The 21,388-nt window shown below is 48.3% G+C and overlaps 1 pseudogene; it reads right to left on the bottom strand.

Moving 5' to 3' along the window:
* Positions 1-871: 871 nt before the first annotated feature.
* Positions 872-1,475, bottom strand: LOC147114817 (uncharacterized; annotated as a pseudogene).
* Between the last annotated feature and the right edge of the window lie 19,913 nt (positions 1,476-21,388).

Genomic DNA, 21,388 nt, shown 5'->3' with positions numbered 1-21,388 from the left:
CATAAAAATCTTTGTTCATGTACATGACAATACAGTCCACATCTGATACAATACAAATTAACTTCGGTACATGGCACTCAATTTACAAATTACATTACATTTATCATTACATATATCAAAGCTTGTTGCAATACATTACAATGTAAGAAGTCACACAACACCAGGTTATAGTCCAACAGTTTTATTTGAAATCACAAGCTTTCGTAGCGCTGCTCCTTCGTCAGATGAAGTCTGGCTACTACATTACAATGCAATCCACCAATCATATTACATATGGCATAATACACATGAATACAGTACATGGTACTCTATTTACATCAACAGATTGCAAGTGCATTTACAGTTTACACACTTGTACATCATACGGCCCGAGTACTGGTTTCAGCCCCTCGGTGTACACTGGCGGGAGGGCCTTAAACTGTGGCCCTTCCCCATCGTGCCTTTGCGGCAGCGGCACCAACCTTTAGTGCATCCCTCAGCACGTACTCCTGGACCTTGGAATGTGCCAGTCTGCAACACTCGGTCATGGACATCTCCTTGCTCTGGAAGACCAGCAAGTTTCGGGCAGACTAAAGGGCGTCTTTCACCGAGTTGATGATCTTCCAGCAGCAGTTGATGTTTGTCTCGGTGTGCGTCCCTGGGAACAGTCCGTAGAGCACAGAGTCCTGTGTTACCGAGCTGCTCGGGATGAACCTCGACAAAGACCACTGCATCTCTTTCCAGACCTTCTTTGCAAAGGCACATTCCAGAAGGAGATGGATGATGGTCTCGTCCCAAGTGCAGCCTCCTCGCAGACAGCGTGCGGTGGAGCAGAGACGTCGGGAGTGCATGAAGGATCTGGCTGGGAGGGCCCTTCTCACCACCAGCCAAGCTACGTCTTGGTGCTTGTTTGTAAGTTCTGGCGATGAGGCATTCTGCCAAATGCCTTCGACAGTCTGCTCGGGGAACCATCCAACAGCATCCACCATCTCCTTTTCCCGTAGGGTCTCGAGGACGTTACGTGCTGACCACTGCTTGACGGCCTTGTGGTCAAAGATGTTTCCTGTGAAAAACTTTTCCACGAAGGACAGGTGGTCCGGCACGGTCCAACTGGATGGAGCGTTCCGTGGCAGCGTAGCCAGACCCATCCTTCGCAACACCGGGGACAGGTAGAACCTCAACACGTAGTGACACTTGGTGTTTGCGTACCGAGGGTCTGTGCGCAGTTTGATGCAGCCGCACACAAAGGTGGCCATCAGGATGAGGGCGACATTGGGTACGTTCTTTCCCCCTTTCTCTGGAGATTTGTACATCGTGTCCCTCCGGACACGGTCCATTTTTGATCTCCAGATAAAGTGGAAGATGGCTCGGGTAACTGCGGTGGCACAGGGTCGGGGTATGGGCCACACCTGCGCCACGTACAACAACACCGACAGCACCTCGCACCTGATGACCAGGTTCTTGCCCATGATCGACAGGGAGCGCTGCTTCCACATTCCCAGTTTTTGTTGTACCTTTGAGATACGCTCCTCCCAGTTTTTGGTGCTCGCCCCAGCCGCTCCGAACCATATTCCCAGCACCTTCAGGTAATCTGACCTGACGGTGAAGGGCACAAAGGATCGGTTCCCAAAGAACATGGCCTCGCTTTTGCTGCGATTAACTTTCGCTCCTGAGGCCAGTTCAAACTGGTCGCAGATACTCAGCAGTCTGCGGACCGACAGCGGGTCCGAGCAAAAGACGGCGACGTCGTCCATGTACAGGGAGGCCTTAACCTGAGTGCCTCCGCTGCCTGGGATCGTCACCCCTTTTATGCCCATATCCCTCCTGATGGACTCGGCAAAGGGTTCGATACAACACACGAACAAGACAGAAGAGAGAGGACAGCCCTGCCTGACTCCAGATTTGATCGGAAAGCTTTCTGATTCCCACCCGTTGATTAGAACTGCGCTACTGATGTCTGTGTAGAGCAGTTGGATCCAATTGCGGATTCCCTCCCCAAACCCCATTTTGGAGAGCACGTCCATCATGTACGTGTGCGATATTCTGTCGAAAGCCTTCTCCTGGTCCAAGCTGATTAAGCAGGTGTCCACCCTCCTGTCCCGCACGTAGGCGATCGTATCCCTGAGTAGCGCGAGGCTGTCAGAGATCTTCCTGCCAGGTACAGCGCAGGTCTGATCCAGGTGGATCACCAGCTCCAGAGCAGTCTTGACCCTGTTGGCGATGACCTTGGACAGAATCTTGTAGTCCACACTAAGCAGCGAAATGGGCCACCAGTTTCTGATTTCTTCCCTCTCCCCCTTCTGTTTGTAGATGAGGGTGATGATGCCTTTCCTCATCGATTCTGACATGCTGCCGGCCAGAAGCATACCCCTGTACGCTTCCAGCAGGCCTGGGCCCATCCAGTCCCACAGAGCCGAATACAACTCGACCGGTAAGCCGTCGCTTCCGGGAGTTTTACTCATCTCGAATGACCAGACGGCCTTTGTCAGCTCATCCAGAGTTAGCGGGTAATCCAGACTCTCCCGCTTGCTGTCGTCTTGCACCTCCGAGATAGACGACAGGAAAGACTGGGAGGCCGCGCTGTCTGTGGGCTTTGCGTCATACAGCCCGGCGTAAAAGGATTTGCTGATCCTTCGTATGTCAGGCTGCGAGGACATCACAGAACCGTTTTCTTCCTTCAGGCTGTCGATCACAGAGCTCCCTCTGTGTACCTTTTGGAAGAAGAAACGCGAGCACGTCTCATCCTGCTCCACGGAGTGGACTCTGGAGCGGAAGATGATCTTGGAGGACTCTGAGGCATAGAGCGAGGCTTGCTGGCCCTTCACCTCTTGGAGCTCCTCCCCGACATCGACCCCCATTGACCGCAGCAGGAGCAGATTCTGCATGCTTTTCTGGAGTCGTGACATTCCCCTCTGCCTCTCTCTCGCCTTCTGAACACCTTTGAGGATGAAGAACCTCTTGATGTTCGTCTTGATCGTTTCCCACCAGTGCGTCGGGGAATCAAAGAGGGGTTTCATGGTTCTCCAACCTTTGTAATCCCTTTTGAGTTCCTCGATGTTTTCTGGGGTCAACAGTTTCATGTTCAGCTTCCATATACCTCTGCCAACTTTCTGGTCTTCCTGTGGGTGACAGTCGGCCAGTAAGAGGCAGTGGTCAGAGAAGAAGGATCTGACCATGAGTGTTTGGGACACAAACAGGAAGTCTATCCTGGAACGGACGGACCCGCCTGGTCTCGACCAGGTGTATTTGCACGGCGCGCCATCTGCAGGGTCGCTGAAGACGTCGTGCAGCTTGGCGTTTTTTACCGCTTCCATCAGGAGTCTGGACGTGGTGTCCAGTTTGCTGTCGGCTCTGCCGGATCATCCAGCCGCATCGATGATGCAGTTGAAGTCACCGCCCAGAATAACCGGCCTGGACGTCGCCAGCAGCAGCAGCAGCTGCTGGAAAATGGCCAGCCGCTCGTTCCTGAGAGCCGGGGCGTACACATTGATCAGCCTGAGTGGGGCGTTCTTGTACAACACGTCTGCTACGAGGAGGCAGCCACCCACCAATCTCCTTAACTTCAGTGATGGTGAAGTTGCCTCCCCGCAGCAGAATACCCAGGCCGGAGGCACGGCAATCGTTGCCTCCTGACCAGATATGCTAACTGGGCACTAGAGCAGTAGCACTGGGGCGAGGCAAATCCAGCACCACACACCAAATCCTGGCCCCCCCCCATAGCGATGGCGCTAAGAGTTATCACTGGGAACATCAACGCCAGGTGGATTGTGATGTCGGTGAGTGTGCAACGCTCACTGACTGCCCGATCTACTAAACTGCTTGTTGCCACCTACCTTAACGCCTGGAGTAAACACCGACAGGTAGAGCTGGTGTGAAGCATCAGTAATGACTCGCAGCTGTCAGGTTAGTGCAGTTTCAGTGGTTTCTTGTCAGTTTCACATACTCCAACAGATTAATTCAGTAATTTCAAGGTTCTTTTGTATCAGGAGTGTTGTGGCAACTAAAAAGTAGCTACATTTATTCTTCAAAGAATCAAACTGCTACACTTGGTAACATTAATAGGGGCTGTCCTGGCAGCCGACCTCATCCTCCAGGATCTACAGCGGAGGGAGCGGAGGCAGCGAGAAAGACTGGAACATGTGCCCAGAGGGAGGAGGAGGCCCATCAGGGCTCTCAACAGGAGGCCTTACCCTCCAAGGGTATTCCAAGAGCACTTCTCCTACCTCCAATTAAGCAAGGAGCAGGGCATTAGAAAGTTTTTCTTCACCAAGGAGGTGGTCACAAAACTCTGCCATCTCCTGCAACCAGACCTCCAGCCTCAGAACAGGGCAACCATGGCTCTTCCAGTGGCAGTCAAGGTCACCGTCACCCTCAACTTCTTCGCCAGTGGATCTTTCCAGTCTGCAACAGGAGACATAGCTAATGTCTCGAAGTTCGCCATCCATCGCTGCATCCGGGAGGTCACAGAGGCTCTCTACAGTAGGAGAAGGGAGAACATTTCCTTCCCCATTACCAGAGAGAAGCAGGACGAGCATGCATGTGGCTTTGCCAGGATAGCGGGATTCCCCATGGTGCAGGGCGCCATTGACTGCACCCACATGGCTTTGCGGGCACCGCATAACAATCCTGAGATCTTCCGTAACCGCAAAGGCTACCATTCACTTACTGTGCAGTTGGCGAGCGACCACAGACAGCTAATCCTCAATGTCAATGCCTGTTATCCTGGCAGCAGCCACAAAGCCTTCATCCTGCACAAGACCGGTGTGCCAGCACTCTTCCAGCCACCATGTCAAGCTCGCGGTTGGCTTCCCGGAGACTAGGGCTATCCGCTCTCCACCTGGCTCATGACTCCCCTCTGCAACCCCAATACGCCTGCCTAGCACTCATATAATGAGAGCCATGCTGGCACCAGGAACATCATCGAGCAGACCATCGGCCTGCTGAAGCAACGGTTCCGCTGCCTTGGCTGCTCGAGAGGAACCCTCCAGTACTCAGTTTAGTGGGTGTCCCATTTCGTGGTGGTCTGCTGCATGCTCCACAACTTGGTTATCAGGAGGGCCCAGCCTTTGCCACCAGGGATTGCGGGACCACCTCAGAGAAGGAAGAGGGAGAGGAGGGGGAGGAGCACAACGAGGAAGAAGAGGAAGATGAGAAGGACGAGGAGGAGGATGAGGAGGAGGAGAAGCAGGAGCGAGGGAGAAGTTGGCCACTCAATTGGCCTTCCGGAAGTGCGGTTCGTGACCCCCTCATCAGACTGTGGTTCCAATGAATCAAACCCCAGATCCCCGTTGCTCACCACATCCCCATCATTCCATCTCCATTGCAGGCAATATCACAGCGTAAAGCTGAAATGAGACACACCACAAAAGAATTCAAACTGAATTAATAAATTTATCAAAAATCAGTGAACACATATTTACACCAAAAATATTACCTATTCACCCTTGTGCAATCTCTTAGTGCCTCTCATTACTGTGCCTTTGCCTACTCTAGTGCTCCTACGAAGTGTTGGCCCAGTGGCTGCAGCATGGCTGGTGAAAGGCTGCTGAGTGTCCATACGGGAGACTTCAGATGGCCTTGCAGGATGCCCTCGACCAGTTCTGGACCTGGAAGGCCCAGCTGTAGACTGCACCACCTCAGCATGGGCGGCAGCAGTCTGGGCTGGCTGGATGACAGGCAGTGAAAAGGGCAATGCCAGTGGTGGGAGCCAGTGGTAGGAGCAGGAATGCTGTCATCCTGAGAGAGGACAGCAGGTACCTGCTCCACTGACTCACTGACACTCCCCCGGGGCAGCACCTCAGCATCACTACCAATCTGTTGGAGCAGAGATTGCTGGCCTGCTGCGACATCGTGGAAGCCTCGGTCGACGGTGGTAGACCCAGCCATGATCGCAGCAGTCAGAGCTTGCGTGGCATCAAGCTGAGACTGCATGAGAGCAGTCTGAGATTGATTGGCACCAAGCATACACTGCATTACTGCACTAAGATGTTGCGTCGCTTCCGCCTGTGCTGCAATGGAAGCTGCCAGATCACCCATCACATGCGACATCAGGTCTGGGTCGCCACGGTCTCTCTGGGAGTCTACCATCCTTTGCAGACTGGAAATGATGGGCCCCATGATGTGCGCAGAGCTTTGTGCAATGTTGGAGGTGGACTCCTCCATGCTCCTTATCATTGCCAAGTGGTTCTCGGGCACCCTTGTCATTGCACCTATCATCTCCGTGTCCATGCCCATCACCCTTCTTCAAAAGGCCTCCCCAACGTGGTCCTCATCTGAGTCCTGTGCAGCAGAACCCGCGCGCGAACCTGCCCTCTGGGGAGCTGACGCCCGAGCTACCCTTTCCCCCCGGCCTTGCTGCAGCCCACTTGTCCCTGGTGTATCACCCTGTGCAGATCCCTCCACTATACTAGCCTCTAAAGAATGCGTAGTGCCAGTGTCTGAGCTAGTGCCTGCGGGTGAGACATGCAGTGACGCGGTGTGTTCTTCCTCCTCCTCTTCTCCCGTCTCGCTCTCTATGGTGCCCTCAGAGACAGGCTGCTCAGGTGCTGGCTCATTAGCTGAAAGCATAAAGGCACAAGATTCACATTAAAGTGAGGGGAGGGGGGCATGAAGGCATGCATACAGCATGATTAGCTAGAAAGTGCGAAACGCTTGTGGGGTGAGGGAGAAGTGGGATGTGAGAAGAAGGAGTAGGGATGAACATGCCGTTGTTGTTCCCAAGGGGGACACGGCGCCCACCACCTGGCACCCAATGATCTCCAACACTCTATTTTCCAGTGCAGACTGTGGTTGGGTGTCGGCTTGTCCCCCGTCTGTGCACTCTTGCTCCCTCCTATTGTGAGCCACCTTGGCCTTCAAGAGAAAGGAAAGTGTGTGAGTGAACGTGGAGCAATGTGTCTGGGTGATGTGCCTGCCATAGTTGAATAGCTGTCATTGTGTGCAAGGTGTGAGATGTGGGTATGAGTGTTGGTAGGTAGAGATTGTTGGTGGGTGAGAGCTGGGGATGTGGTGCTTTGGGCAGTGAGTGAAGATTGTGGCTCAGATGGTGGTATGTAGCACTTGTTGAAGCAGTCATTCACCCTGACCACCCGAATGAGGTCGTTAAATTTCTTCCTGCACTGTGTGTGGGTCCTGGGGACCACAGTGCTGCCCAGGATGTGCTGAGCTACCTCCCTCCAGATGGTGCGGAAGACTTGCGGCGAGGGCATCCTGCCACTTGCCGGATAGAGCACCGCCCGCCGTCTTTCCACTGCTTACACCAACGCCTCCAATGCATGGTCGCAGAATCTGCGGGCTCTCCCCCTGAGGTGTGGATCTGCCATCATTACGACTGCTTGAGTCGTCCAACTCCTTCTCCTTGACCTGCTGCTGCTTGCTGAGATGGCTGCACAGACAGCAACGATGAGAATGAGGTGCTGCAGCATCAATAAACATTCCTTTTAAGAACTGGAAAGAGCCTGTGGCAATGATGACTTGTGATTAGACTGCACCTGATATTGGTCAGCGCTTCGAGTTTAACACCACTGAGCTAGGCCATTAGCGCTTGATTTAGCACTCCAATCCTTTCTTTGTGCAATGAGACTGAATTTTGCATGCACACTGAAGCATTAGCGCCTGGTGCTAATTCTCAAACTTTTCAACGGTTACCGCCCATACCTGGGCTATAATGAATTTCTCCCCCTTTATCTTTAGGCCATCTGAACAACTGTGGAGCTAACATTTTTCAAAGTAAACACAGCTACAAAAGCAAAATACTGCAGATGCTGGAAATCTGAAATAAAAATAGAAAATGCTGGAAATACTCAGCAGGTCAGGCAGCATCTGTGGAGAGGGAAACAGAGTTAACATTTCAGGTCGATGACCCTTCGTCAGAACTGGAAAAAGCTGGAGATGGAACAGGTTTTTAAGCAAGAGCAGGGGCAGGGAAAGTGGGGAGGGGAGGAAAGAACAAAAGGGAAGGTCTGTGATAGGATGGAAGGCAGGAGAGATTAAGAAACATTAAGAGATGGTGCAAGGCAAAAGGAGATGGTAATGGGACAAGTTAAGAAACAAAAGATGCCTCTAGATGAAGTGTAAATGCTACTGGCAGAATGAAAGGCTGCAGCCATGTGGGAGAGAGAAAAAAATAATAAATAAAATAAATGGGAAAAAATGAATGGGGCAGAGGTTATGGTCTGAAATTGTTGAACTCTATGTTGAGTCCGGAAGGCTGTAAAGTGCCTAATCAAAAGAGGAGGTGCTGTTCCTCGAGCTTACGCTGAGTTTCATTGGAACAGTGCAAGAGGCCGAGGACGGAGAGGTCTGAGTGGGAGCGGAGCGGAGAATTAAAGTGACAGGTGACCGGAAGCTCAGGGTCACCCTTACAGACTGAACGGAGGTGTTCCGCAAAGCAGTCACCCAATCTGCATTAGGTCTCCCCAATGTAGAGGAGACCGCATCGTGAGCAGCGAATACAATATATTAAATTGTAAGAAGTACAAGTAAATCGCTGTTTCACCTGGAAGGGGTGTTTGGGGCCCTGGACAGTGGGAAGGGAGGAGGTAAAAGGGTATGTGTTGCATCTCCTGCGCTTGCACGGGAAGGTGCCGGGCGAAAGGGAAGGGGTGTTGGGGGTGATAGAGGAGTGGACCAAGGTGTTGCGGAGGGAGCGGTCCCTTCGGAATGCTGAAAGGGGAGGTGGGGGGAAGATGTGTTTGGTGGTGGGATCACGCTGGAGTTGGAGGAAATGACGGAGGATAATCCGTTGAATGTGGAGGCTGGTGGGGTGAAAGGTGAGGATAAGGGGACCCTATCGTGGTTCCGGGAGGGAGAGAAAGCGGTGAGAGCAGAAGTGCGGGAAATAGAACGGACACGGTCAAGGGCCATGTCATGGTCCATCTCTGACTCCTCCCTTCCCTTCCTCGACTTCTCCGTCTCCATCTCTGGGGATAGGTTATCGACCAATATTCACTACAAGCCCACTGACTCCCACAGCTACCTGGACTACACTTCCTCCCACCCAGCCTCCTGTAAGGACTCTATTCCATTCTCCCAGTTTCTCCGCCTCCGCCGTATTTGCTCCGACGATGCCACCTTCCACACCAGTGCTTCCGACATGTCTTCCTTTTTCCGCAACCGAGGATTCCCCTCTACCATGGTCGACACGGCCCTCGACCATGTCCGTTCTATCTCACGCACTTCTGCCCTCACCCCTGCCCCTCCCTCCCGGAACCACGATAGGGTTCCCCTTGTCCTCACCTTTCACCCCACCAGCCTCCACATTCAACGGATCATCCTCCGCCATTTCCGCTACCTCCAAAGTGCTCCCATCACCAAACACATCTTCCCCTCCCCTTCCCTTTCAGCATTCCGTAGGGACCGCTCCCTCCGAGACACCCTAGTCCACTCCTCTATCAACCCCAACAGCCCTTCCCCTTTGCCTGGCACCTTCCCGTGCAAGTGCAGGAGATGTAACACCTGCCCCTATACCTCCCCCCTTCCCACTGTCCAGGGCCCCAAACACCCCTTCCAGGTGAAACAGTGATTCACTTGTACTTCTTGCAATCTAGTATACTGTATTTGCTGCTCACGATGTGGTCTCCTCTACATTGGGGAGACCAAACGCAGATTGGGTGACCGCTTTGCGGAACACCTCCGTTCAGTCCATAAGGGTGACCCCGAGCTTCCGGTCGCCTGTCATTTTAATTCACCGCTCCATTCCCACTCAGACCTCACCGTCCTTGGCCTCTTGTATTGTTCCACGGAAGCTCAACGTAAACTCCAGGAACAGCAAATCATCTTCCGATTAGGCACTTTGCAGCCTTCTGGACTCAATATCGAGTTCAATAATTTCAGATCATAACCTCGGCCTCTTACTTTTTTCCTTTTAATTTTTTCCACCCCTTTGTTTTGGGTCCTCCTTTCCCCCCCCCCCACCCCCTCCTTTCCTTTTGTTTCTCTCTCTCACCTGGCAGCTGTCCTTATCCTGCCAGTACACGTCACACCTAATCTCAGCTGCCTTTTGTCTCCACGGGCCCATTACCATCTCATCTGGCTTCTAATACCTTTTATTGTCTCCTTTTCTTCTTTTGTTCGATCGCAGCTTTGCCTTCGATCTTTTTATTTTCTTTCCAGTTTTGAAGAAGGGTTTCAACCCGAAACGTCAACTCAAATTTCTCTCCACGGATGTTGCCTGAACTGCTGAGTTTTTCCAGCATTCTCTGTTGTTATAGAGGGGAATCCTTAGTTGAGGAAAAAGGAAGACATGTCGGAAGCACTCATATGGAAGGTGGCATTGTCAGAGCAGATGCAGCGGAGACGGAGAAACTGGGAGAATGGAATACAGTCCTTACAGGAGGCGGGGTGGGAGGAAGTGTAGTCCAGGTAGCTGTGGGAGTCAGTGGGTTTATAGTGAATGTCTGTCAATGTTTTTTTTTCTCTCTCCCACATGACAGCAGTCTTTCATTCTGCCAGTGCCATTTACACTTCATCTAGAGCCATCTTTTGTTTCTTAACTTGTCCCATTACCATCTCATTTTGCCTTGCACTATCTCTTAATGTCTCTTAATCTCTCCTGCCTTCCATCTGGAGGCATCTTTTGTTTCTTAACTTGTCCCATTACCATCTCCTTTTGCTTTGCACCATCTCTTAATGTCTCTTAATCTCTCCTGCCTTCCATCCTATCACAGACCTTCCCTTTTGTTCTTTCCTCCCCTCCCCCCTTTCCCTGCCCCTGCACTTGCTTAAAAACCTGTTCCATCTCCAGCTTTTTCCAGTTCTGACGAAGGGTCATCGACCTGAAACGTTAACTCTGTTTCTCTCTCCACAGATGCTGCCTGACCTGCTAAGTATGTCCAGCATTTTCTGTTTTTATTACAGCTACACGGCAACAGTCTCTACACTGCAGGATTGTTCATTGTGTATGAAGCAGTTTGAACTGTTTCTTAGAGACATGATAAGGTGTTACATATATACATACATTCATTTCTTTCTACATATGATTAAATAGTTTTGTAACCTGCGTCATTCTTGTTGATCTTAAGTAACTCCTAATATCTCCTGATGTAAGTAGCTCTGCAATAGACCAAGGAAAGTGAAATAATAATGTAAGGAGTAGGACAGCTTCTAATACATTAGGGAATGGAAGAGAATTGGAATGAAACTAGACAGATAATGGAAATCCCACAAAAAAATATTGTTTACCATAAAGCAGACGTTCCAAGTATCACTCATTAGGAGTGGCAGTCACTTTGCTTTAAAATTATGACTTATTTTGATGTACGCCACTTGTTACCTTAATTTTCAGAGCGTGGCTCGTATACTGCAGTATGAGTCAGAAAAGGAGAAGAGAAAACTGGAAGAAAATACAATTTAATATCTATGCTCAGCCGATGGCTTAGTTGGTATATGAAAGGGCTCAGTAAGGAACTAAGTCATATAAGGCCATGACGATCTCAAGTTTGATCTCTGATCTGTTTTGAGTTAGCTGATTTTAGCCAGGGTGGAAATATAAGTGCTTAAATTGTGTCCCTGGGCTGGAAAAGTGAAAAAGCAGTCAAGCTGCTGCTCTTGATTGCTATCCATTGACTCCTGTTGCAGGTGTGTGTAAGATCTCAGGCGAGGACAAGATTGGGCTCACAGAATCACAGAAACCCCACAGTGCAGATAGAGGCCATTTCGGCCCATCGAGCCTGCACCGACACATATCCCACCCTATCCCCGTAACCCCACGTATTTAATCCCCCTAACACTAAGGGTCAATTTATCATAGCCAATCAACCTAACCTGCACATCTTTGGACTGTGGGAGGAAACCGGAGCACCCGGAGAAAACCCACGCAAACACGGGGAGAATGTGCAAACTCCACACAGACAGTCGCCCGAGGCCGGATTCGAACCCGGGTCCCTAGCGCTGTGAGGCAACAGTGCTAACCACTATGCCACCGTGCTCACAATAGGTTTTGTGGTTTTGAAGATGTGTCCACACTTCTGTCTATAGGTTCCTGGTGTAAGTTGCAGGCTTCTCAAAATTCCCGCACTCCCCGAGTTATGGATCAAGGGACCCTGTTTTGGACAAGTTATTAAAAGCAGGGTACCCAAAATGGCTTCTGTAAACCTCGTGACCAAAATTGACAGGATTTTTAAAAGCAAGACTCTGCAGACAAGCAGGCTCAGGGACGATATTTAAAATGCAGGAATCTGTGAACAGGGACTCTTTGGAGCCAGCCAGACAAAGTAAACACAGAATACGCATTTATTTGACTTGAGTCAAATCAAAGTAGAATTGGCCTGTAACCGTGGCCATTAGCTTTCTGCATGTTTAATCGATAACAGCTCACAGTAGCCATCAAGGTAGGATGGGGACAATTAAGTCTTATCCATGACAAAGCAACCAGGACATTGGGGCCATTAGACCCGGAGACAACCACTCCTAAAGTCGTTAAAACAAATGGTTGTAATCATGTAAACCAAGCCCGCCAAAAGTTATACAATGAACTGACCTGATTTGGCGCGCAGATAAGGAGTGGAAGAACGGGTATAACTGTAGGCCCATCAGTAGCAATTGCTTTCTTCTCTCTCTTCCCTTGACTCTTGTCTGTGGCCTTGGCCTGTTGCCTCTCGTACTCGCGCCCTGGCCTTGTGGCGGGTTCTCTTCTCGCTCCCTGCACCACTCAACAACCAAGGACACCCATTACACCAGGACCAAACGCAGGAGGAGAACGAGACCCGAGTTCAAAGTCACACAGGACACACAGGCCACGAACGGGCAGACGAGACGAGACGCGACGAAGAAGAAGGTAACACCGACAAGAGCAGAGAAGGGCAGCAAAAGACGTATCGGTAAAAACCAAACGCCTAGTTATAAGCTGGCATTTGGGGAAGAAATTAGCAGTGTATGTATGGACAGTGAGAATAAGTTGGCATTTGAACACTGCGAATAAGCAGGCGTTAGACGCGGGTGTCCACGTCCGCGACGAATATGCTGGCGTTCAAAGGATGGGTAGTAAAATCAAGTAAGCAGTGAAAACCGCCAACCAACCCCCAACCGCAATGTTACCGCCGACGACCGCCCGAGGGAGAAGAAGAAGAAAACCCATCGCGACGAGACGACGGAAAGGGAAGGTGTGTCGCATCAACAACTCCAGCACCGTGCCCTGAGACCATGTGGCGACGGGGTACCCCAAAGGACAGAAGACCAAACCTCAAAACTCACAACGTTAAAGCAACAGGTTTTGGATTGGTGAGCATGAATTCCTGGCCCCTCATAACTTAACCTAGTTAGGTATAGGGGGTGGGATAAGGATAAGGGGGATTATTAATGTAGTTGTTTTCCCTCGATGTGCCGTGTGTTCCCCATTCCCATATAAATGTAATTGTTTATGTCTGTATTTTATACCAGTAATTCTCATAAGACTGTGTTTTATTCTGTTTTAATAAAATCTTGGTTTTCTTACACCAAACCACTTGTCCACTCGATTTTCTGTATCGCCGCCTGTACCTAAGTCCGGTGCCTAGAACCCAGGGGTGTGGGAGCGATTTGAACCGCTCGAGGGACAGTCAGAGGCAAAGCTGACTGGGCGCACACGCCACCCCCTACACTGGGGCAAGAGCAGTAGCCACATTATGTGGCAGGAACATAGGTGAGCCACAATTCCTGTTTTAGTAACGTCTCCCTTACTAATGTAATTTTACTTCTGGCACCCCTGGCTCAGCTGTGATACCCTCATGGTCAAACAACCTGCCAACACTTCTGTACTCACACTTAAACAGTGGTCACTTAGGTAACCCCAGCATGAGTTAACGGAGGTTAAATTCAACTTCGGCAAGAGTGCAAAGCTGGCGGTAGCAGATCGACCACTGGTTATACACCCTGCCAAACTTTCCTTTCCATTGAAGACACTGGAAAATCGGGATGGATGTATAATCAGTGGCTGATTCTCTACCCCCAGTTTTTCACCCCGGCGAAGTTGAATTTTACCCCACCATCTTCTGGAAAGGAAGTAAATCAGAAAGTGGAGAAAGAACACAATATAATTTTTTTAAGTGAACTTGGTAAAGGGTTGTTTGACTTTTCATGGAAGTGTTAAATTGAGGCTCTGTCTGCCTGTTCTGGTGGTTCAGATGGGCTTAAAAGATCCTATGGCACTATTCAATGACGGGCAGAGAGTTTTCCCAGTGTCCTGACGAACATTTGTCCCTGAATTGATACCATCAAACCAGGCCAACTTGTCAGTCAACTCATTTGCTGTTTGTGTGACCCTGCTGTGCACAAACTGGCTGTTGTATTTGCTTACATAACAACAGTGATTGCACTTTAAAAGTAATTCATTGGCTACGAAGCAAGTTAGGACGTCCTGAGAATGTGAAAGGGTGTTATGTTTATACAAGTTGAAAAGAGGCTGCAGAATACAGAAGAGAATGCTCAGGGGTAATCTTACACAAGGTCTTAAAGAGTAAAGACAAGGTAGTGATTGCGACTGATTGTATCTGCAAATTTGAGAGTTGGATAAGTACTTGGCAAAAAAAATTGTTAGAGAGGTACAAAAGGCATCATGAGATATGATATTTGCTGAATACTGGGACCATCCAGATGGATCGCAATGGTCTTTACTGGTCCTATACATTCTTATGTTCCTATGTTCCTGTAAGTTCTTTCTTTGGGACATTTTGCTATGTTAAAGGCACTATGTAAATGCAAGTTGTTGTTGTTGTTGTTGTTTGCTATTGCAGCAAATAGTCTAGCCTATTTACACATTGGCCCATATTTTCCGATCGGAGGCCTGCGATCTGGAAAAATCTACGCCCTTACCTGAGGGCTCCCGGGACGCACACGCTTCCAATCCTGGGCCTCTCCAACTCCAAGTGCGCAGGGCCCACGTATCTCAGAGGCGCATGTAGTTCACAGCGTCCCTGGGATCACGTGGGCCATGGGGAGCCAATCAAAGAAGGAAATCTCCCTTAATACACTTGACAGGAAGACCTGTCAAATATATAAATGGAGATCACCCCAAAAACATAGTAAAACTTTAAATAATTTTTTTTTTAATCACATTTTTAAAATGACCTGAAATTACAATAAATTAAGTATTTTAAACAAAAATTTAATTTTTTGAAAAAAATAATTAAAGTTTTTTACAGGGCTAAAAATAAACTTAACTTTTTTTTAAAGTATTTTTAAATGATAAACCAGTGAACATTTTAAAAAACTTTTTTCAACTCTTATCCTGGTAAAAGCAGGCCTTATGCCTTACCAGGTGTAAGAATTGTAAGGGTTTTCTGCGGGCGGAGGGTCTCCAAAAAGCGTAACTATCCGCCCGCAGAGGCCCTTCTCCAGGGCAGCCGGAGGATCTGTCAAGAGCTTTCTTGACAGGTCGGAAATGCCGGTTTTCAGCACATGCGCAGTGCATGCCTAAAACCGGCATTTCCGATGTCCCTACGGGAATCGGAATATCTGGGCCAATAGATCGAATCTAGTTTGATTCTGTTGACATAAACTGGACTTCATCTTTCATCAGTGTCACCTTGGAGCCAAAGTTAAGCACATATCCTATGGTGTCCAATTTCAGTCCCAACACAGAAGGAGAAGGAGAAGGAGGGAGAACCAATCAGGATTTAATATGAATCTGTTTACATGAGTCAAGGCACTTTCATTTGCAGCTTATTTATAAGCAGCAATGCAAGGCATGTGTTTTTCTATTGGAGATTAGTATTTCTTGTGTGCACCTGTACTTAATAATAACTGAGTCATCTTTTCACAAATCAATGTGATATTGATCCTGGCTTCATGACTGGGAGCATTGGTGTTACCCGGATTTGTAAACACAGGCATGTTGAATAAATATTTATATTGGATAGAAACATTAAAATAATTCTACATCTGCAATTTTCCATATTATTAGCTTCTGGCCATGGCTGCACTGTTAGGCTGAGGCACTGACTAGAGGCCAGGCAACTCTTTACAAGGATGAATAAGAAAAAAAATCAGTGAGTGGTAAGTAACTGGTAAGTGACAGTGTGGGATCTGGAAAGTAGCCTGCCTTTCCTGTTGAGACGTGATGGGTGCAGTCATGAGCAGGCCACATGACTCTCCATTCAAATGAATAATCGCACATGAAGCTAGGATTAAGCTGCCAATCCACCACCTGTGCTAGGGAACACAGCCGGATCAGGTCACCTGGCCACTTTCTGAGCTGGGCGAACATATTTTGCTTCACAAAGGAGAATGAGTATATGACACCAGAGGTAATGGGAAGACTGGAGATCAGTGAAGGGAAGAAATTTACAGAGATGAGTAAAAATAGAAAGTTTTTACTAGGATTGAAGTCAGACATGTCTCCAGGCCCAGAAGAATGAGAGGGCATTTACACTAAACATTAAAACTTTGAAAGAAATAGGGAATCAGAGAGATACACAAATGTTAAAAATGGGAGGACAAATCGATAAAGCTGTTTATGGGGTCATAGGTTTCATGAAATAAAAAGCTAATTGCAAAGTAAATTTAGCATAAATCATTGGTTTGGCAGCAGGTAGAATATTGTGGTCAGTTTTGGGTGCCCTAATCTAGGAAAGCTCTGGAGAGGGTACAGAAGGGATTTTTTCAGGTGATACCAGGGATGAGGGGCTTTAGTTATAAAGAGAGACTAGAGAAACTAGGGCACTTGTCATTGGAGCAGAGAAGGTTAACAGGAGATCTGATAGAGCTGTTTAAAATTGTGAAAAGTTTTGATCAGGTAAATAGGGAAAAACTATTTCCGCTGGTTGGTGAGTTCAGTTCTGGGCACCCCCTGCCCTGTAGGAAGGAAAAACTGACCTTGGAGAAAGCCCACTGACAATTTATCAGGATGAAGGGACTTAGCTATAGTGAGACACTAGATAAACTTGGATTATATGTCCTAGGCATGAAGAGGTTAAGGGGTGAACTGATTGAGGCGTTTAGAATAAAGATGGGAATTGTCAAATTAGATTTGGAATAGAACCATAGAAATTTACAGCACAGAAGATGTTCATATCACCCACCGTGTCTGCCGATTTTTTGCTAGAGCAATCCAAGGCTAATCCTACGACTCTGCTCTCTCCCCATTGCCCTGTGTCTTCCTCTGCCTCATATATTTATCTACTTTTCCTTTAAAAGATACAATGGCCTCTGCCTCAAACATTCCCTGTGGCAAAACATTCCATGTGCCTACAACATAAACCCTGCGCAAAGAAATTTCTCCTGATTTCTCTCCTCTTAATGACAATTCTAAATTGATGAACCTTTGTCAGATTCCCAATCAGAGGAAAAGGTTTTTCCCTATTTATCCTATCAAAACCCATCATAATTTTTAAAACTTCCATTAAATTTCCTCTGCTCCAGTGGAAATAGCCCCAGTATCTCAAATCTCGCCTCATAATTATGATTTCCCATCTCTGAATAAAATGTTTTTAGATAAGAAATGAGTCTGCCTTCTAGTAGGGGAATCTATAACAAGAGATATAATCCTAATACGATAGCAAAATACTGCAGATGTTGGAAATCCGAAAAAACCCAGAAAATGCTGGAAAAACTCAACAGGTCAGGCAACATCCATGGAGAGAAACTTGAGTTGACATTTCGGGTCGAACCCTTCTTCAAAACTGGAAAGAAAAGAAAATAGATCGAAGGCAGGGCTGCGATCGGACAAAAGAAGTGAAAGAAACAAAAGAAGTAAAAGAGCTAGACGAGATGGTAATAGCCTGAGATTAGGTGTAAAGTGTACTGGCAGGGCAGGAGATAGCTGCCAGGTGTGAGAGAGAAACAAAAGGAAAGGGGGGGGGGGGGGGGAAAGGAGTGGAAAAATTACAAGCCGAGGTTATGATCTGAAATTGTTGAACTCGAGATTGAGTCCGGAAGGCTGCAGGGTGCCTAATCGGAAGATGAGGTGCTGTTCCTCGAGTTTACGTTGAGCTTCCGTGGAACAATACAAGAGGCCAAGGACAGTGAGGTCCGAGTGGGAATGGAGCGGTGAATTAAAATGACAGGCGACCGGAAGCTCGGGGTCACCCTTACGGACTGAACGGAGGTGTACAGCAAAGCGGTCACCCAATCTGCGTTTGGTCTCCCCAATGTAGAGGAGACCGCATCATGAGCAGCGAATACAGTATACTAGATTGCGAGAAGTACAAGTAAATCGCTGTTTCACCTGGAATGGGTGTTTGGGGCCCTGGACAGTGGGAAGGGGGGAGGTATAGGGGCAGGTGTTACATCTCCTCCGCTTGCACGGGAAGGTGCCAGGCGAAGGGGAAGGGCTGTTTGGGGTGATAGAGGAGTGGACTAGGGTGTCTCGGAGGGAGCGGTCCCTATGGAATGCTGAAAGGGGAGGGGAGGGGAAGATACGTTTGGTGGTGGGATCACTTTGGAGGTAGCGGAAATGCCGGAGGATGATCCGTTGAATGTGGAGGCTGGTGGGGTGAAAGGTGAGGACAAGGGGAACCCTATCGTGGTTCCGGGAGGGAGGGGCAGGGGTGAGGGCAGAAGTGCGGGAGATAGAACTGACACGGTCGAGGGCAGTGTCAACCACGGTAGAGGGGAATCCTCGGTTGCGGAAAAAGGAAGACATGTCTGAAGCACTGGTGTGGAAGGTGGCATCGTTGGAGCAGATACGGTGGAGACAGAGAAACTGGGAGAATGGAATAGAGTCCTTACAGGAAGCGGGGTGGGAGGAAGTGTAGTCCAGGTAGCTGTGGGAGTCAGTGGGCTTGTAGTGAATATTGGTCGATAACCTATCCCCAGAGATGGAGACGGAGAAGTCAAGGAAGGGAAGGGAAGAGTCAGAGATGGACCATGTGAAGGTGAGGGAAGGGTGAAAATTGGAGGCAAAGTGAATGAAATTATCAAGTTCGGGGCGAGAGCAGGAAACGGCACCGATACAGTCATCAATGTATTGGAAAAAGAGGTGAGGGAGGGGACCCGAGTAGGACTGGAACAAAGATTGTTCCACATAGCCCACAAAAAGGCAGGCATAGCTAGGACCCATGCGGGTACCCATGGCAACACCTTTGATTTGAAGGAAATGAGTGGAGTTAAAGGAGAAGTTGTTCAATGTGAGAGCAAGTTCAGCCAGGCAATGTGAACTAAGGAAACAAAAGTTCAGCCAATGTGAACTAAGCAAATCTGGGAAAAGATTCTTCACACAAAGGGTTGGGACAGTGTGGAGTGCACTGCCACAGAAGACTAATGACACAGAATCAATTGAGATGTTTAAAACAGACATAGATACTCACATGGGAAATAAGAGTATATAGAAGTAAGGATATGGAAAAAAGACTTGGAATTGGGATTAAAAAAGATGAAGACCTTCCATGATTAACAAAATGGCAAAGCAGGCTCAATAGATGGAATGACTCACTCCTGTTCCTATGAAGTCGAGCCTGATCACCTGAACCAGGGAATGGTTTGTAGAACTGGTGGTAGGTCATCCTCTGAGCCAGGAAATATGCATGGGCCTAGGAGCTGTCTATAATAGAAACAGAAAAAGCTGGAAATACCCAGCAGGCCAGGCATCATCTATGGATAGAGAAACAGTGTTAATTTTTCAGTTCCATGACCTTTCATCAGAACTGGGAAAAGTTAGAAATTTAACAGTTTATAAGCAAGTGCAGAGTCAGGGAAAAGAGGGGAGGGAGGGGAGGAAAGAACAAAGGTGAAAGTGGGGTTGAAGTAGCTCAGCCATGATTTTATTGAATGGCGGAGCAGACTCAAGGGACCGTGTGGCCTACTCCTGCTCTGAATTCTTATGTTCTTATGAAGATCTGTGATAGGGTGGAGGGCAGGAGTGATTAAATGACAAAAGGAATGATGGTGCAAGGCAATAGGGGGTGGGGGAATGTGACAAGTAAAGAAACAAAAGATAGGTCTGGAGGAGCTGTAAAAGGCAACAGCAAAACCATTAGTAGCATCTAAAACAAAAGCAAAATATTGCAGACGCTGAACATCTGAAATACAAACAGAAAATGCTGGAAATACTCAGCAGATCAAGCATCTGTGGAGAGAGAAACAGAGTTAATGTTTCAGGTCGATGACTTTTCATCTGAGGCCATTGACCTGAAATGTTAACTCTGTTTCTCTCTCCACAGATGCTGCCTGACCGGATGAGTATCTCTAGAATTTACTGTTTACATTATCAGCACCTGCTGTCCGAAAAAATGGGAGCAGTGGTTATGATCTGCAGTTATTGAACCCAATGTTGAGTCCGGATGGTTGTAAAATACCTAATTGAAAAATGAGGAGCTGTTCCTCGAGCTTTTGTTGATCTTCATTGGAACAGTGCAGGAGGTCGAGGACAGAGGGGTCAGAGTGTGAGTGGGACGGAGAATTAGAATGGCAAATGACCGGAAGCTTAGGGTCATGCTTGCGATTGAATGGAGATGTTCAGCAAAGCGATCACCCAATTTGGTCGCCCCCAGTGCAGAGAACACCACATCGTGAGCAGCGAATACTGTATACTAAATTGAAAGAAGTACGAGTAAATCGCTGTTTCACCTGGAAGGAGTGTTTGAGGCCCTGGACGGTGGAAAGAGAGGCAGTGAAAGGGCAGGTGTTGCATCTCCTGCGCTTGCACAGGAAGGTGCCATGGGAAGGGGAGTGGGTGTTTGGAGTGAGGAAGAGTGAACCAAGGTAACGGAGAGGGAATGGTCCCTTCGGAATGCTGAAAGGGGAGGGGAAGATGTGTTTGGTGGTGGCATCAAACTAGAGGTGGCGGAAATGGCAAAGGACGATCCGTTGATTGTGGAGTCTGGTGGGGTGGAAGACGAGGACAAGGGGGGCCTCTCATGCTTCTGGGAGGGAGGGGAAGGGGTGAAGGCAGAAGTGTGGGAAATGGGACAGACACGGTTGAGGGCCATGTCAACCACAGTGGTGGGGCATCCTCAGTTGAGGAAAAAGGAAGACATATCAGAAGCACTGGTGTGGAAGGTGGCATCTTCAGAACAGATGTGACAGAGACAAGTATTATTTGCTGTTATAATGTATCTGAAAGTAACATGTAACCTGAAATGTAGCAAATGACAAAGAACAGAGAATGGAATAGAGTCCTTACAGGAAACAGGGTGGGAGGAAGTGTAATCAAGGTAGCTGTGGGAGTCAGTGGGCTTATAGTGGATATTGGTCGTTAGCCTATCCCCAGAAATGGAGATAGTGAAGTCGAGGAAGGGAAGAGTCGAATATGGACCATGTGAAGGCGAGGGAGGGCGTGGAATTTTGAAGCAAAGTTGATGAAATTTTCCAGTTCGGGGGGTTATCCGTCTGCCTGTCCTCGGAGCTGGAAATGATGTGTGGCACAATGAACAGAAAATCTAATCAAAAATGTAAAAAAATCAAAAGATCTTGAAAGAAAAACATATGACTAAAGTTATATTTTTGGTATGTTATCTATTTTAATTTTGAACTTCAATGTTTGTCTTTGAGTTCAAGG

Source organism: Somniosus microcephalus, chromosome 7 (assembly GCF_052327205.1).
Source record: "Somniosus microcephalus isolate GS21.2 chromosome 7, FLI_Smic_1.0, whole genome shotgun sequence".
NCBI classification, from domain to species: domain Eukaryota; kingdom Metazoa; phylum Chordata; class Chondrichthyes; order Squaliformes; family Somniosidae; genus Somniosus; species Somniosus microcephalus.
The sequence above is the reverse complement of the archived record's forward strand: the minus strand, read 5'-3'. Positions and strand labels throughout refer to the sequence as shown.